At 46.9% G+C, this 26,116-nt stretch overlaps 1 protein-coding gene across 1 annotated transcript in view; it reads right to left on the bottom strand.

The window, feature by feature from the left end:
* The window catches only part of LOC130292572 (uncharacterized), a 105,023-nt gene that overhangs the window by 876 nt on the left and 78,031 nt on the right, over positions 1 to 26,116 (bottom strand). The gene's annotated exons all lie outside the window — the stretch shown is intronic.

Raw genomic sequence — 26,116 nt, 5'->3', positions numbered from 1 at the left:
CCCCATGCCATGCAGAACACAATCCTGTCTGGCTGCGGTATTATCTTTGTCAAAGCGGTAGCACAGTCTGGGACAAAGTCCAGTAAGTAAGAGTAGCACTAGCGCTCCTCTGTGCTCACTCCTGTCCTATCAAACCGCAGTATGAAAACAGAGAGGAGGGGGTTACAGAGCAGCCTGCAGTGATTGGATGAAGAGGCACAGCACAGCAGACTCAGGGAGGAATATGAGGCATGCATGCCTCTCTAAAGCACAAAATGCCAAGTGAGCAACAGATAAAGTATTTATGAGACAAATTTAGGCACATAAAAGGTATATGTAAATGATCAGAATTAGGTACTGAGTAACATATAAGATTTATTTTTGTGGGATATGACAGGTAGGAGTGTAACAGCTACATGACTTTAATAGCAGTTCTCTATGTTTCCAGATTACAAATATAAATAATTAGGTACACCATTAGGTACACATTGAGAGGATGTCACAGGCCACTTGTGGTTTCCCATGGCTGTGGTCCACAGTAGCACTGTGGATGCTCATGCTGAATATATTAAGTATGTGTGATTTAGTACATGAGTGACCACTAGGTGTTGTTATGTTATGCGCTCCGGCCACACATGCTGGCCATGAGTGCATGGCCCCCTTACCTTCTGCTGCCAATGGGGCTGGGACTCTCATCGCGGGACGAGCCTGCATGCGAGCCCCAGTCCATCACTCACCGGGTGTTTCTCCTGCCTCGGCCTCTCTGCTCCGGCATGTGTGTCCCCGTCCCCTAGGGCGCGCGCTGGAGCTTTAAGATTTAAAGGGCCAGTACATTCATTAGTGTAATCCACATGTGGCTTATTTATAAATTCCTCCACCCTACTGAGTTCCCTGCTGGATCTTTGTTGCCTTGTGCCTTTGTGAAAGCGTTCCTCTGTATTGCCTTGCTGTGTAACAGATCTCTTGCTCTTGTGACTTGACCATGCTCCTCTGCCTGCCTACTGAACTCCTGCTTTGCTTTGACTATGCTACTGTGCCGCCAGCCCTGACCTTCTGCTATCCAGACTACAAGTTGCCTAATCCCTCCTGTGCCTCGCATCTCCTCAGCTGCCTGTGTGGTCAAGCCGTGCCAGGGGTAGCGACCTGGGTGCCACCTGCAGCAGCATGTCCATCCCGCTTTGCGGCGGGCTCTGGTGAAAACCAGCGGCACCTTAGACTCCACTCCCTGGTACGGTCCGAGTCATCTGCCACACAGGTCCAGCGGATCCACATCCACCGGGGTTCTTGTCTTCAGAAACGTAAGTGTTACAGGTGTGATTATTGTAAATAGGAAGTGTGGAGTAATACAATACAATACCCACTACCAGTGAACATCCAATAAAGGATCTATATAGAGGAATGCACACCAAATCTGGCCCACTATACTGTGATATTAAATATTAGATATCAGTAAGTGAAGCATACAGTAGATATAAGTATTTACTGAGTGTATTGTCTGTAAGATCTGTTTTTCAGGATATACATATAGGTCCCCTTTAGTGCCGTTCAACTAATCAGAAAGATTGTGCATGGAGTGTTAGTGCTGGAAGCTCCTGTAAATGACAATACAGAGATTGAATATTGGTGTGATGGTATTCCCAACATACTTATAACATCAATATATACAGGCTTGTGACTGTACTAGGATTATTCAGTATTTAGTACCTCTCTACATGATTTTTTCATATGAGACTGAAGGTCCTGTGTTTTTTAAATCACTTGCTTATACTCTCCAATTATTTTGGTCTCAATAAAATTTTTGGACTCAATAAACCTTTTTGGGTTATTTAAAAGGTAAATGCGGACAGCTCCCAGTTTTCCACTGCTGCACGTGTGTTCGGAATGGTGGTTAGCATCGCCCGCCGGATACAGCATAGACAAAGAAACATCCAGCACACGATGTACAATGCTTCTTGGGGTTTATTGAGGCATAAAATCAGGAACACAGAGCACATGGCTATACGCTCTGTGTACCTGATTTTATGCCTCAATAAACCCCAAGAAGCATTGTACATCGGTGCTGGATGTTTCTTTGTCTATTTTTGGGTTATTTGTTTTATATCTGCATTATGAAACACATTTGCTCTTAGGGCCATGTAAACAATTGGACCCCAACCAATCAAATATTGATGGTCTATCCTAAACCTGGTCATACACCAGAGCAGCATATGTTTGCTATGGGGATTTTCTCCTGCTCTGGACAGTTCCTGAAATGGACAGCAGAGGTCAGCAGAGAGCACTGTGGTCATGAAATCAGAGGAAATGCATTTCTTTTTAGGATTTCTCTTTAGTATACAGCCCCTAAAAAGTACAAGAAGGATTAAGATTTTTTAATAGAAGTGATTTACAAATCTACTTAACTTTCTGTTGATTTAAAAAAAAAAAAAAAAAGGTTTCCACGGGAGTAACCCTTTAAGTCCAGAAGGACTTTTGGAATGAACGAAAGTCAAAAATCCCCTGTAAATACCAGTCATTGAGATACTTCTGAGTTGCTAACAAGCAGTATAGAACCTTTTACAGTTATCACCTGAGTTGTCAATATCTTTCCTGGGAAGGAAGCCCTTTTATTAGTGCTTACTCCTTTAAAGTTGTACTCCGGTGCTAACACATCTTATCCCCTATCCAAAGAATAGGGGATAAGATGCCTGATCGCGGGAGTCCCGCAGCTGGGGACGCCCGCGATCATGCACGCGGCCCCCCGTTAGTAATCAGTCCCCGGAGCGTGTTCGCTCCAGGTCTGATTACGGTTGACCGCAGAGCCGACAGCATGTGACGTCACGCCCCGGCCCCCGTGTGGTGTGACACTGGGTAGCGACCACCATAGGCACAATGCCAGTACTCATAAGGGGAGCAAGTGGTCCAGCAGCCCCACTACTACCGGACATAGCCCCTTGGCCCAGACTCTTGGCCATGCCACCCCACAGACACAGTGCTGCAACAACAATGGCTGCCACATAGCCCCACACTGGTGTGAACAGATCACTAAATTCAGCTCAGAATAATCCTATATGCAGTCCCTGTCTAATTAAAACTGCCTGGGCCGAATGGGTGGACTGCTGGAACCAAGGTAAAACAAAAATTAAAAGGACAGACTTATACAAATGTATTACAAATTTAGAAAAAAAAGACATGGCCAAAAAAAACCATATGTTAGTTAGGGACCTATTTGAATCATTTCCATAGTAACATCTGTTACTATACAGACATATAGGTTAGCATAGAAGCTTATACAAACTATGTAATGTAAATTACTCATTGCTTTCTTTTTTATTTCAGCAATAAAATATTGTTGTGACAATGTACATAGTGTGACTTTGGCGCTTATTTATACTGCACAGAAAAAAATAGGTTAACACACATGTGTCACGATTCGGCTAGCTGGATGTGGATCCTCTGTGTCAGCGAGGGATTGGCGTGGACCGTGTCGGTGGACCGGTTCTAAGATGCTACTGGCATTCACCAGAGCCCGCCGCAAAGCGGGATGGTCTTGCTGCGGCGGTAGCAACCAGGTCGTATCCACTGGCAACGGCTCAACCTCGCTGACTGCTGAGAAGGCGTGGGACAGAAGGACTAGGCAGAGGCAAGGTCAGACGTAGCAGAAGGTCGGGGCAGGCGGCAAGGTTCGTAGTCAATGTGGATAGCAGAAGATCTGGAAACACAGGCTTTGGACAACACTAAACGCTTTCACTGGCACAAGGCAACAAGATCCGGCAAGGGAGTGCAGGGGAAGTGAGGTATTATAGCCAGGGAGCAGGTGGAAGCTAATTAGGCTAATTGGGCCAGGCACCAATCATTGGTGCACTGGCCCTTTAAATCTTAGAGAGCTGGCGCGCGCGCACCCTAAGGAGCGGAGCCGCGCGCGCCAGGACATGACAGCCGGGGGCCGGGACAGGTAAGTGACTTGGGATGCGATTCGCGAGCGGGCGCGTCCCGCTATGCGAATCGCATCCCCGCCGGCAATGTCAGTGCAGCGCTCCCGGTCAGCGGGTCTGACCGGGGCGCTGCAGAGAGAGGAACGCCGCGAGCGCTCCGGGGAGGAGCAGGGACCCGGAGCGCTCGGCGTAACAGTACCCCCCCCCCCTTAGGTCTCCCCCTTTTTTTGTCCGGCAATTGCTTCACATGGGACGAGGACACTGGGAGCGATTGTAGGGTTTCCTCAAAGGCAGGCAGTACAGCAGGAGTGGGAATGGGGAGGGAGGGCAGAGGGTGAAGCTTGGCATGGGGCAGGGAGTCACCAGGACGGGGGCTATGAGGAAGCATGGCACAGTCCCGATAGGCCTTGGGGAGACCAGGCACAGAAGGAGACACTGAGGCCCGACAGACGGGACTGGGAGCAGATGTGAGGCATCTCTTACGGCAAGCAGGGCCCCAATTCTTGATCTCCCCGGTGGTCCAGTCAAGGGTGGGAGAATGATGCTGGAGCCATGGCAGACCGAGGAGGACTTCAGAGGTGCAAATGGGAAGGACGAACAATTCAATCTTTTCGTGATGGGGTCCAATGCACATTAAGAGGGGTTCTGTGCGGTAACGCACGGTGCAGTCCAATTTAACTCCGTTGACCGAGGAAATGTAGAGCGGCTTGACGAGACGGGTCCCAGGGATGCAGAACTTATTCACCAAAGAGTCCAGAATAAAATTTCCAGAGGCACCAGAGTCCAAGCAGGCCACGGCTGAGAGGGAGGAGTTGGCAGAAGGAGAAATCCGCACGGGCACCGTGAGACGTGGAGAAGCAGACTTCGTACCAAGAGACGCCACACCCACGTGAGCTGGGTGCGTGCGTGCGTTTCCCAGATGTGGAGGACGAATAGGGCAATCCACCAAGAAATGTTCGGTACTAGCGCAGTACAGACAAAGATTTTTTTTCCCTACGGCGAGTCCTCTCATCCTGGGTCAGGCGAGACCGATCCACTTGCATAGCCTCCTCGGCGGGAGGCACAGGCGTAGATTGCAAAGGATACTGTGGGAGAGGTGCCCAGAGATCAAGGTCTTTTTCCTGGCGGAGCTCCTGGTGTCTCTCAGAAAAACGCATGTCAATGCAGGTGGCCAAATGGATAAGTTCTTGCAGGTTGGCAGGAATCTCTCGTGCGGCCAGCACATCCTTGATGTTACTGGATAGGCCTTTTTTAAAGGTCGCGCAGAGAGCCTCGTTATTCCAAGATAATTCGGAAGCAAGAGTACGAAATTGGATGGCATACTCGCCTACTGAAGAATTACCCTGGACCAGGTTCAGCAGGGCAGTCTCGGCAAAAGAAGCTCGGGCTGGTTCCTCGAAGACACTACGGACTTCAGCAAAGAAGGACTGGACTGTGGCTGTGGCAGGATCATTGCGGTCCCAGAGCGGTGTGGCCCAAGACAAGGCCTTTCCAGAAAGAAGACTCACTACGAACGCCACCTTAGACCGTTCTGTGGGAAATTGGTCCGACAACATCTCCATATGTAGGGAACATTGAGAGAGAAAGCCACGGCAGAGTCTAGAGTCCCCATCAAATTTGTCCGGCAGGGACAAGCGGAGGCTGGGAGCGGCCACTCGCTGCGGAGGAGGTGCAGGAGATGGCGGAGGAGATGGTTGCTGCTGTAGCAGTGGCAGAAGTTGTTGTAACGTGGCGGTCAACTGCAACAGCTGCTGTCCTTGTTGGGCGATTTGCTGCGATTGCTGAGCGACCACCGTGGATAGGCAGCGGGATCCATGGCCGGATCTACTGTCACGATTCGTTAGCTGGATGTGGATCCTCTGTGTCGGCGAGGGATTGGCGTGGACCGTGTCGGTGGACCGGTTCTAAGATGCTACTGGTATTCACCAGAGCCTGCCGCAAAGCGGGATGGTCTTGCTGCGGCGGTAGCAACCAGGTCGTATCCACCGGCAACGGCTCAACCTCGCTGACTGCTGAGAAGGCGTGGGACAGAAGGACTAGGCAGAGGCAAGGTCAGACGTAGCAGAAGGTCGGGGCAGGCGGCAAGGTTCGTAATCAATGTGGATAGCAGAAGATCTGGAAACACAGGCTTTGGACAACACTAAACGCTTTCACTGGCACAAGACAACAAGATCCGGCAAGGGAGGCCAGGGGAAGTGAGGTATTATAGCCAGGGAGCAGGTGGAAGCTAATTAGGCTAATTGGGCTAGGCACCAATCATTGGTGCACTGGCCCTTTAAATCTTAGAGAGCTGGCGCGTGCGCCCTAAGGAGTGGAACTGCGCGCGCCAGGACATGACAGCCGGGGGCCGGGACAGGTAAGTGACTTGGGATGCGATTCGCGAGCGGGCGCGTCCCGCTATGCGAATCGCATCCCCGCCGGCAATGTCAGTGCAGCGCTCCCGGTCAGCGGGTCTGATCGGGGCGCTGCAGAGAGAGGAACGCCGCGAGCGCTTCGGGGAGGAGCAGGGACCCGGAGCGCTCGGCGTAACAACATGCCAGGTCACTTCTCCATGAAAGCTTATAGACAGTGGCTGGAAGTCAGTAAACGTGGATCCCTGGCAGAGCCACCATCATAGGGGTAAAACCAGTAAGTAAGGGGACCGGGCAGTAATTACCGACCTTGGACCAGAGGAGTAGCGGAGCACAACAGCATATATACCTGAGATGGGGGCACTAATGACTGGGGACCATGGCCCTACTACATCTATGCAGGGGAACAAACACAGAAAGGGCCCTATAACTATATATGAGGGCAAGCAAAGAGGGGGCCTACAACTAAATAAGGGCAAGCTTGCACAGAGGGGACCTACGGCTATATATGGGTCAAGTTGGCACAAATAGGGCCTACAACTGTATATCAAATTAAGTTGTAGGGCTCCCTCTGTGCCAGCTTGTCCCATATATAATAGATGGTACAAGCTGGCACAGAGGGGGTATTACAACTGTATAGGGCATTTTGTGTTTTTATCTTCAGCTCTTAAGCCTATAAGGCTGTTCAGAACCCAGCGGGGCTGGAGAGGACCCAGCAGTCATGGTACATATTGGCACCAATGACAAAGTAAGAGGTAGGTGGAGTGTCCTTAAAAATGATTTCAGGGACTTAGGCCGCAAGCTTAAGGCAAGGACCTCCAAGGTAGTATTTTCTGAAATACTACCAGTACCACGAGCCGCACCAGAGAGGCAGCAGGAGATCAGGGAGGTAAACAAGTGGCTCAGAAGCTGGTGTAGGAAGGAAGGGTTTGGGTTCATGGAGAACTAGGCTGACTTCGCTGTCGGTTACCGGCTCTACCGTAGGGACGGGCTGCACCTCAATGGGGAGGGTGCAGCTTTGCTTGGGGAGAAGATGGCTAGAAGGGTGGAGGAGTGTTTAAACTAGGGACTTGGGGGGAGGGAACCTACAGCAAAGAGGGGGAAGATAGTGTAGATAGAGAGGTGGGAATTATAAATGTGCCTGGGGGTGGAGCGGAGGGAGGGGTTAGAATAGTTAAAAGAAATAGACTTCATAGGAAAATAAAACTTACACCCTTGAATCTCATTAACCCCAATAACATAAAGGATGGAAATGTAAAGTGTATGTTCACAAATGCCAGAAGCCTAGCAAATAAAATTGGGGAGCTTGAGGCCTTGATACTGGAGGAACATATTGATATAGTTGGGGTCACTGAGACATGGCTGGACTCCTCGCATGACTGGGCTGTCAATCTGCAGGGGTTTACATTGTTTCGCAAGGATAGAATGAACAGAAAAGGTGGTGGAGTCTGTCTGTATGTAAGAAGTGGTATGAAAGTCAGTGTGAACGATGCCATAGTGTGTGATGATTCTGAGGAGGTGGAATCACTGTGGGTAGAATTACAAAAGGAGGGAAATACTGAAAAAATAATACTTGGTGTAATCTACAGACCCCCTAATATCACTGAAGAGATAGAAGTTCGGCTTCATAAACAAATAGAGAGGGCCGCCCGGGCAGGTACAGTGGTAATAATGGGAGATTTTAACTATCCAGATATAGATTGGGGTTCGGGGTTGGCTAAAACTACAAAGGGGCGACAATTCCTAAATTTATTGCAGGATAATTTTATGGGCCAGTTTGTGGAGGACCCAACAAGAAGTGATGCCTTGTTGGATCTGATCATTTCCAACAACGCAGAGCTGGTTGGTAATGTAACTGTGCGGGAAAACCTTGGTAATAGCGACCACAGTATAGTTACTTTTGACTTAAAATGTAGAAAACAAAGACAGGCGGGGAAGGCAAAAACATATAACTTTAAAAAGGCAAACTTCCCTGGGCTGAGGGCTGCACTACAGGACATAGACTGGGGGGAGGTGTTCTCAAATACTGATACAGAAGGTAAATGGGACATCTTTAAATCAACTCTAAATAACTATACAGCTAAATATATGCCAAAGGGGAACAAATATAAACGACTAAAACTAAATCCTACATGGCTGACAAATGATGTTAAAAGAGCAATAAACAACAAAAAAATAGCCTTCAAAAAATTCAAATCTGATGGGTCAGCTACAACATTTACACAGTACAAGGAGCTTAATAAAATCTGTAAAAATGTAATAAAAACAGCAAAAATTCAAAACGAGAGACAGGTGGCCAAAGAAAGCAAAACTAATCCTAAATATTTTTTTAGATATATAAATGCAAAAAAACCAAGGACAGAGCATGTAGGACCCCTTAATAATGATAATGGGGAGGTTGTCACGGGCGATCAAGAGAAGGCGGAGCTACTGAATGGGTTCTTTAGTTCTGTATATACTAAGGAAGAAGGAGCTGACAATTGGACAGGTCAGTGCTGGTAACACATCATGTACTGTACTGAACTGGCTTAATGTAGAGATGGTACAAGGTAAGTTAAGTAATATAAATGTAAGCAAATCTCCAGGGCCAGATGGATTGCACCCAAGATTTCTCAGAGAGGTAAGTTCAGTAATATCTGTACCCCTGTTCATGATATTTAGAGATTCTATGGTGTCTGGTATTGTGCCAAGGGAATGGCGCAAGGCGAATGTGGTGCCAATCTTCAAAAAGGGCTCTAGGTCTTCCCCAGGAAACTATAGACCGGTAAGTTTAACGTGCATTGTGGGTAAATTGTTTGAAGGACTTATAAGGGATTACATACAGGAATACATAGGGGATAGTAGTATTATAAGTGATAGCCAGCATGGGTTTACTAAGGATAGAAGTTGTCAAACCAATCTAATTTGCTTTTATGAAGAGGTGAGTTGAAGCCTTGACAGAGGAATGGCTGTGGATATAGTGTTTCTGGATTTTGCTAAAGCATTTGAAACTGTCCCTCATAGACGTCTGACAGGTAAGTTAAGGTCTTTGGGTTTGGAAATTTTAGATTGTAACTGGATTGAACACTGGCTCATGGATCGTACCCAGAGAGTGGTGGTCAATGATTCGTACTCTGATTGGTCCCCGTTAATTAGTGGTGTACCCCAATGTTCAGTACTGGGCCTGCTGTTGTTTAATTTATTTATCAATTATATAGAGGATGGTATTAACAGCTCTGTTTCTATCTTTGCAGATGACACCAAGCTTTGTAGCACGGTACAGTCTATAGAGGATGTGCATAAGTTACAAGATGACTTGGATAGACTAAGTGTCTGGGCATCCACTTGGCAAATGAGGTTCAATGTGGATAAATGTAAAGTTATGCATCTGGGTACTAATAACCTGCATGCATCGTATGTCTTAGGGGGGATTAAACTGGCAGAGTCACTGGTAGAGAAGGATCTGGGTGTACTTGTAGATCACAGGCTGCTGCTTCCAAAGCCGGCAGGATATTGTCAGGCATGGACTCGAGGGACCGGGACATAATAAAGCATTGGTACGGCCTCACCTGGAATATGCTGTTCAGTTTTGGTCGCCTGTACATGAAAGGGACACTGTGGAGCTGGAAAGGGTGCAGAGACGCGCGACTAAACTAATATGGGGCATGGAACATCTTAGCTATGAGGAGCGATTACAATTGTTACAATTGTTTAGTCTTGAGAAGAGACGTTTAAGGGGGGATATGATAAACGTATTTAAGTATATTAATGGCCCATACAAAAAATATGGAGAAAAACTGTTCAAGGTTAAACCCCCAAAAAAGAGGGGGCACTCCCTCTGTCTGGAGAAGAAAAAGTTTAGTCTCAAGGGGCGACACGCCTTCTTTACCATGAGAACTGTGAACTTATGGAACAGTCTACCTCAGGAACTGGTCACAGCAGGAAAAATTAACAGCTTTAAAACAGGATTAGATACATTCCTGGAACAAAATAACATTAATGCTTATGAAGAAATATAAAATCCCATCCCTTCCCCAATATCGCGCCACACCCCTACCCCTTAATTCCCTGGTTGAACTTGATGGACATATGTCTTTTTTCGACCGTACTAACTATGTAACTATGTAACTATGTAACTATGTAACCCCTAAATCTCAACGAAAAGTAAGTGTTCTTCTGAACCAGCTTGTTTTTTTCTATGTCATTTTTCCAATTGCATCATGAAACTAAATTCCATATTTTTGCTTGGATGCCAACTACATATACTTATATGTACACTGCTTTAAAAAAATAAAGGGAACACTTAAACAACACAATGTAACTCAAAGTCAATCACAGTTCTGTGAACTCACACTGATTGACAATCAATTTCACATGCTGTTGTGCAAATGGAACAGACAACAGGTGGAAATTATAGGCAATTAGCAAGACACCCCTAATAAATTGTGGCGGGCTCTGGTAAAGACCAGCAGCACCTTAGACTCTGCTCCCCGATTCGGTCCGTGTCATCAGCCACACAGGTTAGAGGATCCACATCAAGCTCTGTAACAGCAAGTTCTGGCCATGGATACCACTGGGGTTCCTCTGCCAGATAATCCGGATCTTGCGTCTATCGCTGCACTCCAGTCACAGCAGTTGGCCCAGCAGACACAGCAGTTGAGCCAGTTATCCGCCATGATGCAGCAGTTGCTAACTGCTCAGCAACAACCGCCACAACCACAGCCTCCTCCTGCTCCAGTGCTGCCTCCCGCTGCTGCAGTCTCCTCCGGAAAGAAAATTCCGCTTGTCTCTTCCAGAGAAATATGAGGGGGATCCCAATTCTTGTCAAGGTTTCGTGACTCCGTTCTCCATCCACATAGAATTCATAGTGGACCAGTTCCCTACGGAACTAGCAAAGGTGGCCTTCGTCATCAGTCTCCTAACTGGAAGGTCTTAGGCCTGGGCATCTCCGCTTTGGGATCACAGTGATGCTCTCACAACCAATATCCAGGCTTTTCTGATGGAATTTCGGGGTGTCTTTGAAGAACCTGCCCGAGCCTCAGCATTACTGAGTCTTTCGCAGGGCCAACTCCTCTGTGGGCGCGTATGCCATTCAGTTTTGTACCCTGGCATCAGAGTTATCATGGAACAATGAAGCTCTTTGCACCATCTTCAAGAGAGGACTATCCAGTCATATCAAGGATGCCCTTGTTGCCCGAGAATTGCCATCTAACTTGAATTAACCTATACACTTGGCATCCCGGACTGATATCCGTTTCTCTGAGCGACGTGAGAAACTTCGCAAAGAAAGGGAATCTGCACGACCTCTGCGTTTTCCTCGTCTGGCATCTGTCTTCCAGCAACCCCCGCAACCTTCTACGTTGCCTCCCGCAGTGGAGGCTATGCAGGTGGATCAGTCTTGCCTGACCCTGCAGGCAAGAACTCGCCGACGAACTGAGAATCTATGCCTCTACTGCGCCAGTGCGGATCATTTCCTAAAAGATTGTCCTCTACGTCCACAGTCACAGGGAAACGCTCCCACCTATGGTTTGTGGGAGAGGCCTCCCTAGGAGTGAATACCACCTCTACACGCTTAAATTTGACGGTCCAGCTTTTTCTACCCTCCAAAGAGATTGTTTCTGTTCTTGCCTTCTTGGACTCAGGTTCAGCAGAAATTTTATTGATGTCTCCCTAGTACATAGGTATCATCTTCCTGTATCTTGCTTGTTAAAGCCCTTGTACATCTCTACATTCAATGGAGAAAGACTGTACTGTACTGTGCTATACCGCACTGAACTGTTGTCTATGAAGGTCAGAGCCTTGCATAAGGAAAACTTGTCTTTCTATGTACTGCCTCATTGTACTTCTCCTCTCCTGCTTGGCCTACCGTGGTTGCAACTCCATGCCCTGCAGCTGGATTGGAAAACTGGAGAAGTTCTTCGTCGGGGACCGCATTGCAAAAACTATATTCGAATATGTTTGTCTAAGTTGAATCCATCTTCTTGTCCGCCGCTCGGTTTGCCTTCGTTCATTCAGGACTTTGCTGATGTCTTTAGTGAAAAACAAGCTGAAGTCTTACCACCACATCGTCCCTATAATTGTCCTATTGACTTACTGCCCAGCTCCACACCTCCCCGTGGCAGAACCAACCCTTTCTTGGTCCCTGAAACTCAGGCTATGTCTTATTACATCCAAGAGAATCTTCAGAAGGGATTTATCAGGAAGTTCTCTTCCCCTGCCAGAGCCAGGTTCTTCTTCGTGTAAAAGAAAGATGGGTCTTTGCGACCTTGCATCAACTACCGAGGCTTGAATAAAATTTCAGTAAAGAATCGCTACCCACTACCCAGTAAACTACCGCTACCCAGTAAACTAGACCTTTGCGGGGCCTATCATTTGATTCGTATATGAGAAGGGGACGAGTGGAAGACTGTGTTTAATACTCGTGATGGGCATTTCGAGTATCTTGTGATTCCATTCGGACTCTGTAATGCTCCAGCAGTCTTCCAGGAATTTGTCAATGACATTTTTTGTGACCTCCTATACTCCTGTGTTGTCTATTTTCATGACATGCTCAACTACTCACCCAATATCCACACTCATCATTCAAACCTCTGCCAAGTTTTACAGTGTCTCCGAGACAACCATCTTTATGTAAAACTTAAGAAGTGTACTTTTGAAAAGACCAGCCTTCCATTTCTGGGGTATATTGTTACCAGTCAAGGTCTACAAATGGATCCTAACAAGCTATCTACTGTATTGGAGTGGCCCCAACCTTCTGGCTTGAAAGCTATTCAGCGTTTCCTCGGCTATGCCAATTATTATCGGCAATTTGTTCCTCACTACTCCACCTTGGTTGCCCCCATAATTTCTCTTACCAAGAAAACTTCTAATCTGAAGGTTTGGACTCCTGAGGCCGAAGAAGTGTTCAAACAGTTAAAGTCCGCCTCTGCTCCTGTGTTGTCAAGACCCAATCCAAGTGAATGCTTCTTCAGTTTGTGAAGGTGCAGTTTTGACACAAAAATCCTCCAAATGAAGAACTGTAACCTGCTGATTTTTCTCTAAGACCTTCTTTCCTGCAGAGAGAGATGATACCATTGGAGATCGCAAGCTCTTGGCTATTAAGTTGGCCTTGGAAGAATGGTGTCATCTCTTGGAGGGCTCTGTACATCTGCTTACTATTTATTCTGACCACAAGAACTTGCTTTATCTACAGACTGCCCATAGTCTCAACCCTCGGCAGACTAGCTGTTCTCTGTTCTTCTCCAGATTTTACTTTTTTATTTATTTCTGTCGATCAGAGAAGAATCTTCGGGCTGATGCTCTATCTAGATCCTCTGAAATACAAGACCAAGAATCTCACCTTCAACATATTGTTCCTCCTGATCGTCTCATTCCCGCAGCACCAGCAAGTCTTCAGCACCTGCCTCCTGGGAAGACTTACATAACTCCCCATCTAAGGCTCTGAGTCTTAAAATGGGTTAATTCTTCTTTGTTGGCCGGTCATGCCGGTATTTGTAAGTCCTTGCAACTCATCTCCCGACAGTATTGGTGGCCAACTTTAAAACAGGATTACATTGACTTCATTCGTTCCTGTTCCGTCTGTGCCTGGGACAAGACCCCTTGTGCCAAGCCTGCTGGTCTATTACAGCCTTTGCCAGTTCCTGAGCTGCCCTGGACCGACATAGCAATGGATTTTATTACTGACCTTCCTCCTTCTGGTGGCAATACGGTCATCTGGGTTGTCATGGACCGATTTTTCTAAAATGGCTAATTTTGTGCCCTTGCCAGGTTTACCATCTGCACCACAGCTTGCCGAGCTTTTCCTTTGTCATATCTTCCGTCTCCCTGGATTGCCTACTCATATCGTCACCCTCCCAGTCCAGTTTGTCTCTAAATTCTGGAGGGCCCTCTGCTCACACCTCCAAGTAAAATTGGACTTCTCCTCAGCTTACCACTAGAGACGAGCGGACTTTTGAAAACCTTTGATTTGGCCGATTCACCCAATTTTTCGAAAAAATGTGTTTTGATCCAAATTTATTTGTGGCAAATCTATATTAAAAATGGCTATTTGTAGCCTACAGAGAGCCTCAATAGAGGTGTGGAACACTTAGCTGTGTTCTCACACGCATATGCAGTGTGCTGGGGTAGTTAAATAATACTATTATTCAGTATGACATGCAGATTACAGGCATCCCTTTTAGAAACAATGCCACAGAGCGGCACAATGACAGAGCCTGGAGGTGGCATCAGTATGAGGAGACCATATAGTGGCTTAATTACACAGCGTGGAGGTGTTGGCAGCATGAGGAGACCATATAGTGGCTGAATGACACAGCGTGGAGGTGTTGGCAGCATGAGGAGGCCATATAGTGGATGACACAGTTTGGATGTGGCTGAAGCATGAGAAGACCATATAGTGGCTGAATGACACAGCGTGGAGGTGTTGTCAGCATGAGGAGACCATATAGTGGTTGAATGACACAGCCTGGAGCTGGCCACATCAAGAGTAGACATTAGGGCATCACAATCCCTAAAATTAAAAGATTACTTTTGAAATTGACATTGAAGATTTATGGTAGCTAGTGCTACCATAAACAATTTTAGGCCCAGGCCCAGCAGAATCAGTAACCATGTATTGACTGAATGACACAGCCTGGAGGTGGCCGAAGCATGAGGAGACCATATAGTGTCTGAGCAGCACAGCCTGGAGTTAGCAGCAGAATGAGAAGACACCAGGGATTCACAATCCCTAAGAATAAAAGATTAATTTTGAAAATTAAATTCAAGATTTAGGGTAGCTAGTGCTACCATTAAATTTTTTAGGCCCAGACCAAGCAGCATCAGTAAACCATATATTGGCTGAATGACACAGCCTGGAGTTGGCTGAAGCATTAAAAGACCATGTAGTGTCTGAATGGCACAGCCCGAGTTGGCCGCAGCATGAGTAGACACTAGGGCTTCATAATTCTGAAATTCAAGTTTTAGGGTAGCTAGTGCTACATAACAACATTTTTAGGGCCAGACCCAGGCCCAGCAGCATCAGTAAACCATATATTGGCTGATTGGCGCAGCCTGGAGTTGGCTGAAGCATGAGGAGACGCAAGTGTCTGAATGGCACAGCCTGGAGTTTGCAGAAGCATGAGGAGACCATTGAAATTTGATTTTTTCATTTAAGATTTTTTAATAAAAATTGAGGGTTTTGAAATTGAACTTTTATCTCCAAAGTTTTAGTGTCCTGGGCCCCAGCGTGTGGGTACAAAGGACCAAATCTAACAGGGAGTTACATGTCACATGGCAGCACAATGACAGAGCCTGGAGGTGGCATCAGTAGGAGGAGACCATATAGTGGCTGAATGGCACAGCCTGGAATTGACTGAAGCATGAGAAGAGACCATGTAGTGGCTGAATGAGACCGCCTGGAGGTGGCATCAGTATGAGGAGACATATAGTGCCTGAATGACTGCCTGGAGTTTGTGGCAGCATGGGGAGACCATATAGTGTCTGAATGGCACAGCCTGTAGTTGGCGGCAGATGAGGAGACAATAGGGATTCACAATCTCTAAGAATAAAAGATGAATTTTGACATTTCCATTGAAGATGTATGGTACCTAGTGCTGCCATAAACATATATAGGTAATGTCCTAGGCCCAGCAGCATCACTAAACCATGTAGTTGCTTAATGACACAGACTGGAGCTAACTGAAGCATCAGTAAACCATATATTGGATGAATGGCACAGCCTGGAGTTGGCTGAAGCATGAGAAGAGACCATATAGTGGCTGAATGAGACAGCCTGGAGGTGGCAGCAGCAGCCACAGAAGTCCTGAAAGTGACCCAGTGACAGAGTGGTGCGGTGGGTGGCAATACCAGTACCCGGTGACGAAGGTGGGTGATAAAAGGTCTGATGCAGAGGAATGTTTGTATTTGGGGAGCAGCGCCTTAAATCTGTTTGGCACTGTCCATATTTGTGAACTGTTGGTGTGGCACCATGGTTAATCTACTCTGATGCATCAGGCATTAGTTGTTGGAAATCCTGGCTGATCCATGCCTGATTAATCTTCACAAAGGTCAATCTCCACATTTTTCGTGGACAGATGAGTTCTCCTTGGGGTGACTATGGCCGCCTCCGCACTAAACACCCGCTCAGATTGCACACTACTGGCTGGTAAGGACAGCTTTTCCAGGGCAAAATCTGCTAGTTGAGGCCACAAATCCAGTTTGGCTTCCCAGAAGTCCAGTGGATCTTCAAGGTGTGTTGGCATGTCAAGGTATGCCACCACCTGCTGGTTCAGGTCCTGCTCCAGGTCTACCTGCTGCTGATGAGTTGCTTCACTATGCGGGTGAAGAAAGCTACTCATCAGCGACTGTAGACTGAGGCTGCTGCTGATGGAGCTGGTACTGCTCCTGCCACCTCACCCCACCCCTCCCCAGCAGCCATGGCAGTGGAAGGTGAGCGCAGGGGGCCCCCCGATTCAGACCTGCGAGAGGATGGACGATGGTACCGATAGGCATCGGCCAACTGAATATGTAGGATGCCTCTGTAGTAGGTCCTTTTGTCCTCCCTCTCAGTGGGTGTAAAAATAGCCCCTATTTTGTGGTGGTAGCGAGGGTCCAATAAGGTGGAGATACAGAAGTCATCCTACTGCCGAATGGTGACAATTCGGCTGTCACTACGCAAGCATGTGAGCATGCATCGTGCCATTTGTGCAAGTGACTCGGAGGGACCCCTTGCCTCCATCTCCACTGCATACTGCCACGGTGTGTCTGGGTCCTCTGTCTTGCCTTCCTCGTAACCCTCTAGCTCCTCTGGCTGCTCTTGCTCCTCCTCTCCTGTCCGATTACTAGAAAAAAATGCCCATATGGTGAAATCTAAACTGTGCTCCACTGTGCCCCTCACCCTCCTCCAGTTCAGCCTCCACAGGGCTCATGTGGCCCTGAGACGTAGGCACCACATATCCAGTGCCCATCGTTTCAAGCTGCCACTGGTTCATGTTGAAGTTACACAGAGGAGTACCCCTATCCGCTTGGATCATCAAGAAATTGGTGATGGCTTTTTTCTGTTCGTACAGTCGGTCCAACATATGGAGGGTGGAATTCCAATATGTGGCAACTTCACAAATCAGACTATGTTGTGGGATACCGTTCTGACGCTGCAGCTCAAGGAGGGTGGGCTTTACAGTGTACGAGTGGCTGAAGTGCATGCAAAGTTTCCTTCCCATTGTTAGGATATCTTGCGAATGGGGGGAACACTTCAGAAACTGCATCGCAACAAGATTGAACATGTGTGCCATGCAGGGCGCATGGTTCAGCCTTCCCAGTTGCAGCATATGCAAGATGTTCTTCCTGTTGTCAGTCACCATGGTTCCCATTTCCAGTTTTTGTGGAATAAGCCATGCTCCGATTTCTTTACAAATGGCTTTTAGAAGTTCCTCCCCTGTGTGACTCTTTTCGCCAAGGCAAAACATGTGAAGAAGAGCGTGACACCACCATGTCCTGCACACATGGTATGCTGAAGGGCCACTGAGACTTGTCTGGTAAGTGGAGGCTGAGGACACGGTGGAAGATGAGGAGGCGGAGTCAAACATTGTCACAGGGCCAACGGGCTGAGAGCGTGGAGGAGGAAGTGGCGTGACCTGTCCAAGTTGTTGTTGTGGCTGTGCAGGAACCACATTCACCCAGTGGCCGTAAAGGACATGTATTGTTCCTTACCGTAGTTACAGCTCCAGACGTCTGCGCTGCCGTGTACTTTGGTACACACCGACAGGCTCAAGGACTGGACCACCTTCTCTTCCATAAAATTGTGCAGGGCTGGTACTGCCTTCTTCACAAAGAAATGACGGCTTGACACTATCCACCTCGGTTCGGCACAAGCCATCAGCTCTCTAGAAGGTGCAGAGTCCACCACTTGAAAAGGGAGGGACTGCAGTACCAGTAACTTAGACAGGAGCACATTCAGCTTCTGCACCATTGGATGAGTGGGCACATACTGTTGTCTCCTGGACATGGCTTCGCCAATGGATTGTTGGCGGAATGGCTGACTAAAAGTAGGAGGAGCAGGAGCATCTGGAGTGACAGAAGGAGGGTATGCCACACAGCTCCCTTCGGCTGAGGTGGTGGAGCCTTGGCTGGCTGAAAGAGGGAGCGGCGTGCCACTGGGTGATGCAGCAGGCTTGACCACTACATCGGAGCCACGGTTCTCCCAGGCTGCTTTATGGTGGCTAAGCATATGTTGATGCAGGGCCGTGGTGCCAACATTGGGACCCTGGCCAGGCTTCACCTTCTGCCGACATATCTTGCATGTGGCTATGTGAACCTCCTCCGAATGCTTGATGGAAAAAGTGCCACACTGCCGAGTAGCTGATTTTGCCACCAAAAGGCCGCACTAATTTACTGCTACTGCCGCCGTCTCCAGGAACCCCTGTTCCACTAACTCCCGGGAAGGTAGGCTGTCGCAAGGCAGATGGTCTCCCCCAGGCACGTTTGGCTTTAGAATTTCCACTTCTGCCACCATGCTGACTGCCATCCATGCTACCGCCTTGCTGGCTCAGCTGCTGCCTCATGGGCAACCTGCAACTCTCTTCTCCTGATGATGATGATGATGAAGCCCCTTCTGCACCCGGCTCCCAATTGCAATCGGCTTCATCATCATCAACAAGTGTATGCACGTCACTGATGTCCTCCTCAGGTTCCTCAACAGTGTCTTCTTCAGGACCCTGAACCTTGGCAACACCGCCTCCCATGTCACTCTCCTCATCACTACTTGCCCGCCTAGCGGAGGAAGCAGCGGCTGTCTCCTACACTTCTTGGCTGGGCAGTAGCTGCTGACTGTCCTCTATTAGATCATGCTCAGTGAATAGTGGAGCTGAACCCACAGCATAAGATACTTCTGTAGGGGAGGGAACAGCATAGGACAGAGGCAATGGGAGGACAGGGACTGCTCCCGGGCCATGCCAACTGAGGGTTGTGTCTAAGGAACCCACAGACTGTTGACTGGGGGTGTCAGCTGTCACTTGTGATTAAGTGGATGACAGTGTTAACCAATCAACGACGGCAGATGGGTTGCTGGTCGAGACTAGCTGATAACTAGCAGATAACGGGAGCTCAGGCCTCTTGCTGCGACTCCTGCTGCCACTCGCTTCTAGTCTGCTGCGACCTCTACCTGAAGGATTTAGCCCTCTGCCACTCCTCTGTGCATGTCCTGGTACTTCCCTGCCTGACATACTTAGTGCATGTATGAGAGGAGTACAATACACTTCACTACGCTTAAAACAGTATTTGTCTAGAACAGCAGCAGGTGTGTATTTTTGCTGGCCTTTCACAGTATGTAGGCCCTTGACAGATTAACAGGTACAAAATAGTACACTACTTAGATGTACGTATGCGGTATGCACTGATGAGGGCAGAAAAATGCGCTACAGTACCCTTAAAAAATATTTTTGTAAATATCAGCACCAAACAACGGTGCTGCAGCCAAAAAAAGCTGTGTACTGAATACAAAATTGCACTCTGTCACAAACTATTAGGAATGGAATGCTGGGTATTATACCATCTACAGACTAGTATAAACAATAGATGATTTTTTGTTGAACAAAGACACTGAATTGCCTAAAAAATATATTCCTGCCTCCTCTGCTAAGGTTTATGAAGTTGATGCAGCTTGTTGAAATGTATGAGGCAACACACAGCTACGTGCCCCTCTCTTTAATACAATGCCGAAGAAAGTGACTGGGAGGTTAATGCCTGCAGCTGCAGTAAAAATCCTTTTCAGTGAAATAAACAATGCTCTCCGTCCATGAGAACGCTAATTTGACTAGGAGGATGTTAAACACTGCTGGAATGCACACAGGGGTGACTGGCTGCTGATAGGCAGCATCTTGCATGTGATTCAGGGTCATCCCGCCTACCTGCCTTCCCGCCTTGCCAGCACTGACATGTGAATTCGCCATTTTAGATGCCCTGGAGCCTGGAACGCTGTAAAATGAAGTTTAATGAAGTGATTTGCACGATAGAATCGCGGCGATATTTGAATTAGTTGCGAATCGAATATTTCCTGAAATTCGTAACGAATTTGGGTAAGTCGAAAGTATTTCATACGATTAGTTCATTCATTCAGATCTAGGATGTGTTATCTTAGTGTTCCCTTTATTTTTTTTAGCAGTGTATATGCAAAAAATATAGTTAAGATCTGATTCTCAGCCATGGGATATATTCAATGTCTCTAAAAGCTTCTCTTGTGCTCATATGATGCTTTAATAGGTAGCATACTGTATGATCATAGCCTTAAGGTTTCTTGAAGTAATTTGTATGAGCAGGGTGTACCTAATTTAGGAACATTAAGAAACACAGATTTAGATTAATATCACTGAGATGACACAACACATAGCTAGGTGACTAGTCATTTACAAAGGACAAATACGTACAGTACTTTCATTTCCCCTATTTAGCTCTGCTGTGTTGGTTCCTTACATGTTTTCCCAGTGTTTAAGTTAGCAACATCTTCCTTACAAGTACACTTGCCAACAGGTGCCCAGCCACGTGAGTCTGGTATTACCTGGGTGTGTAGCCATTGTTAACAGTAAAGCAACAAACACAGCATTGGAAGAGCAAACATTGGTCCTTTATGTGAATTATAACAGATCCTTTATGTTCCAGTCTTAATCTCTATTATTCACAACATATTATCACTTGATATGCTTTCAAAGTATTCAGATCTTCATTGTGATATATGATGGGTTTCTCCTTTCACAAGAAAAGAAAACAAGCATTTACTACAACATTACAGAACCAAAATAAAAATAAAATGTAAAAAGGAAAATAGATAAAAAAATAACATTATAAAGGACATATTATATTCATATCAAGAGACTAGTCACTATTTGTCTAGTAGGTCACTCCGGAGATCTAACAGAACATTAGTAAACTTGAACATGTAAAGCTGATACTCAGGAGAATCCAGTTTGATGTGATAGATCCTTTTAGATGGACAGACCATTGCCCGATATGACCACTGATCAGTGACAGGATGGGTGGTCTGGGATCACTATATTTCTCCAAGGTACCTGTCATATATCTTATTCAAAGTTGGGTAAGATATTGGAAATCCAGGGTAGCTGAAATCCCTAGCAGACGATAGCTGCTAAGGACCTTGGTAAAGTCTGTTTTTGAGACTGGATTTTTATAAAATGACAGGGAGGATGGTAGTGGGGCCTACCATTCTCTTCCTGGCCAGTCCAGGTTTTCATTATGGCCTAAATCAGCACAGGTACTGATGACAGCTTGTTACTGGGCGTTAAAACAAGGGGTAACTCAGTCTGTGATACCAGAAGTGCACAAATGAGAAATCTGGACACTTGCGCAATTTTGAAATCCAGATACAACACAGTCTCTTTGGCACAGAGTGATTGGTTACACTTTTTAAGCAGAAGAGTGAAGAGTTGGTTGCTGTCTCTTTAAGAGTTGCTTTACTAACAAATCTACTGGCTGGAAAGTCTCTGTGTGCTTTTCGCAGTATTAAGTAGTAGTTACTGGTACTGAGCAGCAGTAACTAGGCCCGTCAATTAAGCAGGGATTTTTTTTCTATTAGCTGCTGCCAGAAAGTTAAACACATTTGTAAATTATAACAGGTGAGAGAGAGGTTTCCGGCACTGCTAGCTGGTAGCTAGTAAGCTCAATGGATCGGTATATACCGCACTGGTGTCCTATGAGGCTGTAGTATCTGCAGTGTGCGGGGGTGCTGGTGAAGGTGCACAAATCGCTGTTTCCAATATGAGTATATAAGAAAAAAACGCACTCACCCGTACTTCTTCGTGCAGGATACAAAATTTATTCCAGAGAGGTGACAGAAATGTCCATAGAACACAGTGACTGCAGGTTGGCTAGGACTCTAGGAGCGTTCCATAAGGTGTGACAGCTGTTTCACGGGTCTCAGCCCGCTTCGTCAGACCACGACTTGTTCAGATGCAGGGATAACTCTACTTGCTAAATAGGCCTAAAAAGGTCCAGTTAGGGTACGGTCCCACGTACTGCTTACACAGCGTATTTCATGCTGCATAAGATCGCCTGCAGCACAGGGAAATACACTGCCTATTCTCAGATGATTATACACACAGGGCTAGCCAATATATAACACAAACCCAAAAATAAAAGCAAATGGAGTCATTAGTGAAAGTATAAAAAAATGGTTTATTGGTATACTTTAAAAACCAAACACACATATATGATGGGGAAACAATGCATCAAGAAATGCGACATCAACGGACACCCTGCATCAAAGATGTAAATCATGGGGCACAAACCATGCTGTGATAATGTTATAAGAAAGTATGTATGAGCACCAGTACAAACAGAGTAGATAATCTCAGTAACAGTAATTGTACCTGCATAAAGTGCATGTAAGGATAAAGTGCTGCATGCTGGTTATCATATAAGATGACCGAATAAAGTGCATAAAGTAATGGCAGTAAGCAAAAACAATACCCACGCAGGACCAAGGTGGTCACTACAAGGATGCAGGGGCCGGGATGATGTCACTACAACGAGCATTTTGGCACGCTGACCTTTGTCCGGGAGTGGCCACATCCCAGACCACCAGACCTTTAATACAAATTGTAACCCAATGGGAGCCAAAAAAGTAATTGGACAAGATTACATACATATGGAACTTACTCTGTGGCCATGTATTGCGCTCACCGGGCTGCCAACGCCCCCCCCGCTGTCCGGAAAGGCCGCGTCACATGATCCGCGTACGTGAGAAGGTCACGTGATCGGAATCACTAAGACACGATCTCCCAGACTACTGCGAGAGGCTGCAGCCGAACGTGCGCACTGGCAACAGAGTAAGTTGATGGAAACTAGTAGTGACATCTAGTGGTGAGACCCATGATACTACAGACATGAATAGCAGATTGTATCTGGTACATAAGTATACATAACAGGGTCAAAAAATACAGAGGCATATCCAAATAATGTTAATTGCAGAAAAAAATATGTGGATAAATTATATTCAACCATATCATTGATAGAACGATAAAAGGAGTAAGTAAAAAGTAAATAGAAAAAATATAGAAAAAATAATTAGCAAATAAAGGAAAATAAAAAATAATAGTAAAGAAAAGGGGGCAAGATTGCAGTGTAATTGAACAAAATAGAAATGGATATAGTGTGTATATCATTAGTAGAGAAAAATAATTGAATAAAGAAAAAAATATATATTAAAAATGAAGATTATCACATGTTAAATAACAGATAAAAGTAAATGGAAATTGATGGTATATAATATGGGCACATTCTAAAGAGCAAATAATAAATAACAGTAAAAGGATGAAAAAAAAATTGATGAGTGAGTGTGAAAGATGATGTGTGAAATAAGTGCATACTAGTGAATAAAAAAACTAAAATTTGAGAGGTAATGAAAAGAGATTACATGTATAGTGTATAAAAAGGTGAATGAATACAAAAGGTGAAGAATATGAAAGTGAAAAAGCAACAAAAAAATATAATAATATATTAAAAATTTTCCCCTCTTCTATATATAGTGGGGGGCTGTGTCAGAGGTAAAGGATATGGTAGGGAAGGGGAAAAGGGGAGAAGGGGAAGAAAAGGAGGGGGGAAGGGGGGAAGGGAGGGGAAGGAGGAAAGAAAGGGGGATAGTTGTCACGATGCCGGCTGGCAGGTAGTGGACCCTCTGTGCCAGAGAGGGATTGGCGTGGACCGTGCTAGTGGACCGGTTCTAAGCCACTACTGGTTTTCACCAGAGCCCGCCGCAAAGCGGGATGGTCTTGCTGCGGCGGTAGTGACCAGGTCGTATCCACTAGCAACGGCTCACCTCTCTGGCTGCTGAAGATAGGCGCGGTACAAGGGAGTAGGCAGAAGCAAGGTCGGACGTAGCAGAAGGTCGGGGCAGGCAGCAAGGATCGTAGTCAGGGGCAACGGCAGAAGGTCTGGAAACACTGGCAAGGGACACACAAGGAACGCTTTCACTGGCACTAAGGCAACAAGATCCGGCAAGGGAGTGCAAGGGAAGTGAGGTAATATAGGGAGTGCACAGGTGATAACTCTAATTGGAACCACTGCGCCAATCAGCGGCGCAGTGGCCCTTTAAATCGCAGAGACCCGGCGCGCGCGCGCCCTAGGGAGCGGGGCCGCGCGCGCCGGGACAGAACAGACGGGGAGCGAGTCAGGTAGGAGAGCCGGGGTGCGCGTCGCGAGCGGGCGCTACCCGCATCGCGAATCGCATCCCGGCTAGCAGCAGGATCGCAGCGCCCCGGGTCAGAGGACGTGACCGGGGCGCTGCAGCGGAGGAGGTGAAGCGAGCGCTCCGGGGAGGAGCGGGAACCCGGAGCGCTCGGCGTAACAGTACCCCCCCCCTTGGGTCTCCCCCTCTTCTTGGAGCCTGAGAACCTGAGGAGCAGACTTTTGTCAAGGATGTTGTCCTCAGGTTCCCAGGATCTCTCTTCAGGACCACAACCCTCCCAGTCTACTAAAAAAAAATTTTTTCCTCTGACCTTTTTGGCAGCCAAAATCTCCTTGACCGAGAAGACGTCCGAGGAGCCGGAAACAGGAGTGGGAGGAACAGATTTGGGAGAAAAACGGTTGAGGATGAGTGGTTTGAGAAGAGAGACGTGAAAGGCATTAGGGATACGAAGAGAAGGAGGAAGAAGAAGTTTATAAGAGACAGGATTAATTTGACACAGAATTTTGAAAGGACCAAGATAGCGTGGTCCCAACTTGTAGCTAGGGACACGGAAGCGGACATATTTAGCGGAGAGCCATACCTTGTCTCCAGGGGAAAAAACGGGGGGAGCTCTTCTTTTCTTATCCGCGAACCTCTTCATGCGTGAAGAAGCCTGTAAGAGAGAATTTTGGGTCTCTCTCCATATAATGGAAAGGTCACGAGAAATTTCATCCACAGCGGGCAGACCAGAGGGCAAGGGGGTAGGGAGGGGGGGAAGAGGGTGACGGCCGTACACCACGAAAAATGGGGATTTGGAGGAAGATTCAGAGACCCTGAAGTTATACGAGAATTCGGCCCATGGAAGGAGATCTGCCCAGTCATCCTGGCGGGAGGAAACAAAATGTCGCAAATAATCACCCAGGATCTGGTTAATTCTTTCTACTTGTCCATTGGACTGGGGATGATATGCAGAGGAAAAATTTAATTTAATCTTGAGTTGTTTACAGAGAGCTCTCCAGAATTTAGACACGAATTGGACCCCTCTATCCGAGACAATCTGCGTAGGCAACCCGTGAAGACGAAAAATGTGTACAAAAAATTGTTTAGCCAACTGAGGCGCAGAAGGAAGACCAGGAAGAGGAATGAAATGTGCCATTTTGGAGAATCGATCAACGACCACCCAAATAACGGTGTTGCCACGGGAAGGGGGTAAATCAGTAATAAAATCCATACCAATCAGAGACCAAGGCTGTTCGGGGACAGGCAGAGGATGAAGAAAACCAGCGGGCTTCTGGCGAGGAGTCTTATCCCGGGCACAGATAGTGCAGGCTCGCACAAAGTCCCCAACATCCGTCTCCAGAGTTGGCCACCAATAGAAGCGGGAGATGAGTTGCACAGATTTCTTGATGCCCGCATGACCTGCGAGATGGGAGGAGTGACCCCATTTGAGGATTCCGAGGCGTTGGCGTGGAGAAACAAAGGTCTTTCCTGGAGGAGTCTGTCTGATGGAGGCAGGAGAAGTGGAGATCAGGCAGTCAGGTGGAATGATGTGTTGCGGAGGGAGATCAACTTCTGAGGCATCCGAGGAACGAGAGAGAGCATCGGCTCTAATGTTCTTATCGGCAGGACGAAAGTGAATCTCAAAATTAAATCGGGCAAAGAACAGAGACCACCGGGCCTGGCGAGGATTCAGCCGTTGGGCCGACTGGAGGTAGGAGAGGTTCTTGTGGTCGGTGTAGATAATA

This window comes from Hyla sarda, chromosome 1, assembly GCF_029499605.1.
Source record: "Hyla sarda isolate aHylSar1 chromosome 1, aHylSar1.hap1, whole genome shotgun sequence".
Lineage (NCBI taxonomy): Eukaryota > Metazoa > Chordata > Amphibia > Anura > Hylidae > Hyla > Hyla sarda.
This window is presented reverse-complemented; position numbering and strand designations above follow the sequence as displayed.